At 32.5% G+C, this 5,193-nt stretch overlaps 1 non-coding gene across 1 annotated transcript; it reads right to left on the bottom strand.

Annotated features, from left to right (window-relative positions):
• Positions 1-639: 639 nt before the first annotated feature.
• LOC122212494 lies at positions 640-745 on the bottom strand. Its single transcript, XR_006199173.1, has one exon. It is a non-coding gene; the product is annotated as a U6 spliceosomal RNA (small nuclear RNA).
• Positions 746-5,193: the final 4,448 nt, after the last annotated feature.

Genomic DNA, 5,193 nt, shown 5'->3' with positions numbered 1-5,193 from the left:
GTCAAGAGGTGAGGAAACGCAATCTGCTATCATGAGGCCATCGCAAGGGTTTAGATATATGATACCTGCTGTGGAGTGAAAAAATCAAGATCAATAATTTGGCCAACCACAACTTGAACACAAGCTAGAAAGAAAACATTGACCTTCATTTATTTCTAACCAGATATTAAACTTCTGCAATAATGAATTTTTCATTCATTTTTTAAAAAAATATGCATATCGTGTTTGATAAATCAATGTATTTATTGAACAATGGGTAGCACAACTATAAACTTTCCCTCACACAAACAAAATTTCTCTCTAGTAGCACCAAACAAGACTTTTAGACACTGCCAATTTAATCTGGAGACATCAGAAAACAAATTGATCTAAATTGGACAGGACAAAAATTCAAGGTTTAAGGTAAAAAATCAAGTGTGTATATTATTTTCCATCTCATATAGATTCTATTTACAGTCCTTTTTATTTTTTAGGTGTAACTCAACTTCATTCACATGTATTTCTAGTGTTTACATAAATGTATTTCTAATGAAATATCACAATTTTATTATTCAGTGTCTCACATTGTGCTTTGACTCGTGTTTTTGTTTATTTTTTTTTAATTGAGTTAATCTGCAAAGGGCTCACTTGGGAACTGCACAAAATTTGAAATGTTTCATGAATTTGTATATCATCCTTGCATAGGGGCAATGCTAATCTTCTTTGTGTCTTCCAATTATAGTACATTTAGTATTGAAGGGATCACATAAATGTATTATTTTGACATGTGTGGTTTTAGCAATAATTACCATATTCCCACTCAGATGTAAAAAAAGTAATTTTTACTAAAACTACAGAATACGTTTATATAATGATATTAGTGCTTTCTCTATAAAATTATCATTTTTTAGTCTATCTTCCATTTACTCAATTACTTTGAAATTGTGAAAATGTACTTTACTTTGAAGCATAGTGATCTGGCAGGATATCTCATGTATAGTTGAATGAATATAAGTAAAATATTTAAGTGATCTTAACATGGACTTATTATTAAATGAATTATACCAGTTCTCTATTGTTATATAAAACTTTGAAATGAAGTGAGCAAATAAATTATGCAGATGGGAAAATTGAATTGAACTGATTATTAGCTACCCACCTTACCCCTTCGCAATGAAATTCAGAACTCCACATTGGCTGTATACAACTAACATTAAATTAAATACGTCATTGCGTTTTCAACGGCAGCAAAACTTACAAGTTACTGTGTTTTTATGAGACACCTTAATTTATAAAGGAATATTGTAGATTTCAAATGTTTTCTCTAATGATTGCAGGGTAGTGCAATGGTTATTTAGGCTTCTTTGGAGTATCTTTTTAATAAAGATTAGTTATAAGAAAGGACTAATAAGAGAAATTCAGGTAGAACATTAAATTTCAGACAATTATTTTTTAAAGCTAGAAAAATTATCTATTGCACCTAAAGTAATGCTGTTTTTGTATTTATGAAACTTCTAAGAAAAATGTGTGATTTAACAATATCGATCTTTTTATTCTTATTTAAAAAAATATGTTGGATTATTACTACAATTTCTTTTGTTGCTGATACCACTACAAACGCCTTCATGAATGAAGGCAAAAATGAGTAACTATGAAAATATATGGACTGAACATCTACACACACACAAAACATAAACATATACATATTTACACAAATATATATACAGTAGAAAAAAGGAAATGTGTTTCATTTTGCACAATTTTTTCTCAGATTTCTAGAAGAAAACATTGGGAATACAATTTTTTAAATTAGTAATATGCTCCACAGAGTAGGATGAATCAAAATGTCAATATTTTCAACTTTATTAGCCGAAAACCAAAACGAAACCTTGAATTAAATAGCTGACAATTAAAAAGTCATAAGACTATTTGAAAAATACATTTGTCAGAATAAAAATAACAGGATCACATGAAGAACAGGTAAGGATAATAAACCAATTAAATGTATAAATATATACCATGTAAAATTATCATTTTAGATATGTATTTTTAATTTTAATTTTGTAATGTTTATTTTTGAAGGAGAGATAGAGCATGAGCGGGGGGGGGGGGAGCAGAGAGAGAGAGAGAGAGAGAGGAGAGGGAGACACAGAATCCAAAGCAGGCTCCAGGATCCGAGCTGTCAGCACAGAACCCAACGCGGGGCTTCAACCCATGAACCGTGAGATCGTAACCTGAGCTGATGTCAGACACTTAACCAACTGAGCCAGCCAGGTGCCCCAGATACATATTTTTAGAGTAAGATAATGTATATAGAAACTTTTTCAGAAATATTTTAATTTTTTATTCTTTTTTTAAAGATAATTTCTAAGTGTTTATTTATTTATTTTGAGAGAGAGGGGGGCAGAGAGAAAGGTAGAGAGAGAATTCCAAGCAGGCTCTGTGCTCACAGCACACATCTCACAAACCATGAGCTCATGACCTGAGCCAAAATCAAGAGTTAGTCGCTTAGTGGAGTAAGCCATCCAGGTGCTCCTATTAAGATAATTTTTTAGAAAAGTTTTAGGTTCATAGCAAAATTATGGGGAGTTAAAGAGATTTCCCATATACCTCCTGCCTTCACAATAGCTAGCCTTCTCCGTTATTAACATCCCCCACCAGCTTTGTACATTTGTTACAGCTGATGACCCTAAACTGACAGACCATAATCACCCAAAATCCAAAATTTATATTATGGTTCCCTTTTGGTTTTAACATTCTATGGATTGATGAATATATAATGTTATGTATTAATCATTATGGTAATATACAGAGTATTTTTACTGCACCAAATAACCTTTTCCTCTACCTATTATTTATCCCTCTACTTCCCCAACCCAAACCTGGCAACTCCTAGTATTTTTACTGTCTCCACAGTTTTGCCTCTTTCAGTATGTCATGTAGTTGGAATCACAGTCAGTAGTTTTTCCAGATTGATTATTTTCATTTTGTAATAGGTATTTAGGGTTCTTCCATCACTTTTCCTGGTCTCATAGCTCATATCCTTTTGCACTTGAATAATATTCCATTATCTAGATGAACCACAGTTTATTATCTCTTTATCTACTGAAGGACATTTTGGCTGTTCCTAATTTGGGAATTATGAAAAAGATGCTGTAAACATCTGTGTGCAGATTTCTATGTGAATGTAAATTCTTAACACCATTGAATAAATACCAAGCCTCCTTCTAACAACCATATGAGTGAACTTTGAAGCAGATCTTTTTAAGACTTTCAACAGCCATTTGAGTCTGGAAATGGATTCACCACAGAGAAACTTCAAGGTGACTATGTGTCCAGCTAACAAACTGATGGTAGAGATTTTGATCCAGAACCATCTAGATAAAATAATTATTTGATTCTTCTCCTACAGATATTATGGGAGAAAAAAGTTTATTAATTTAAACCATTAATTTTAGAATAAATTGTTACATAGCAATAGATAACTAATGCGTGTGATATTTTCAAAAACTTAGTCAACTCATATTTTTTTGAGCACCGACTGAATGCCAGATATTGTCCAAAGTACTACAGATACAATTGTCAAGAAGAGATAGGATGACTGATTTCATTGTGCTAATTTCCTTTTTTTCTTGATTAGTATTTCTTGCCCTGTTTCAATTTTCTTTTAAATAAAATTTTAACTATATACCTTAGTAATTGAGGGTAATTATTAAGTATTTAATGTGAGACATATTTCACATTAAACTCATTTCTTCATCATAACAATATTTTGAAATAGAAATTTGTGCCAATTACGAAGCTGTTATTTCATATAAACACCAAATTTACCCTTCTATATCCTGTGATTCAAGGGCTAGACTATGCAAGCTGGTTTAAACTTTAAAGTCTGGTTATCTATGAAATTTTGCCAATTTGGTGTATTTTAGAGAAACTAGAAGGCAGGAGGGAGTAGCAAGGGATATGTTTCTTCCTGTTTTCTTACACTTCTACTCAATGTTGCCTTGGCAGCACTCCGGGCTGGTAAGGAGAGGTGACTCTACTCTCTAGCTTTGCTTGTTACTCCCAGAAACAGCCTTATTCTTACTCTTTAAAGGTGCCAACATCAGAAACACATCCTTAAAGGTCTGGGTTTTAGAGCCACAGGGTCCTTTTCCAAATGTCTAGGTTCTTACAATTCCAATTCACACTCCAGTTTTTCTCCAGGTCTGATCATGATTCTTCTAGTAGTTACTGTTTCCACATTACTTTAATGTTTAATATTCAATATTTCTTTCAGTTATGCAAAACCTGAAAGCAATTCTTAACATTAAATTCTCTCTCTTAAAATGCTTAGTGTGGTTTCTGTTTTCTAAGTGTGCCCTAGATACTATAGCATTTTTTTTTTCTCGTATTGCTGAAGGCCATAGAATCTCTGAGTGGAAGTGCTGAGTTGAAACTTATATGTTGTGGCCAAAGAGCTCTTTCACTTAACAAGTAATCTCTTTTGTTATGAGTTGTTATACATAGTTTTTTCAAAATTATTAGTCTTAGATATTCTAAATTAAAAAATAATAATCTGCTTTACGGGTGCCTGGGAGGCTCAGTAGGATGAGCATCCGACTCTTGATTTTGGCCCAGGTTATGATCCCAGGGTCATGGGATACAGCCCTGCATTGGGCTCTGTGCTAAGCATGGAGCCTGCTTAGGATTCTCTCTCTGTCTCCCTCTGCCCCTCTACTCTGCTCATTCTCTCTCTCTCTTAAACGAAGAATAATAATCTGCTTTAGATCTGAGACAAATCAAACTTCTAAGAAGCATGCATTTTACCCAATATCACGTATTACTATTAATTTTGAGGACACAAGCAATTGTGAAGTAAAGGCAAAATAGAAATAAGTCGGTAACAGCCAACTCAGCCTCCCCATTCCTTTCATACCACATTTGTATAAGATGTGAACTAGCATTTATTTATGAGGATAACAAATGATACTTCACAAAAAAGAAATATTTCATTTAAGAAACTTCTTCCATTTTATACCTAATAATTTCATTATTTAATATTTTGCAAAGAGCTAACAAAGAAATCTATACATTACAGATTTGTTTAGCATAATAATTCTAAAGAGAATAGATACATTCTATGACAAATATTCCTTAGGTAGGGGCTCATTTATAAATATCATTAATGCTTTTACAGTGAAGTCTGTTAATAGCATGTTTTTAAGGGAGTTT

The sequence above is a fragment of the Panthera leo genome, chromosome F3 (assembly GCF_018350215.1).
Source record: "Panthera leo isolate Ple1 chromosome F3, P.leo_Ple1_pat1.1, whole genome shotgun sequence".
NCBI classification, from domain to species: domain Eukaryota; kingdom Metazoa; phylum Chordata; class Mammalia; order Carnivora; family Felidae; genus Panthera; species Panthera leo.
This window is presented reverse-complemented; position numbering and strand designations above follow the sequence as displayed.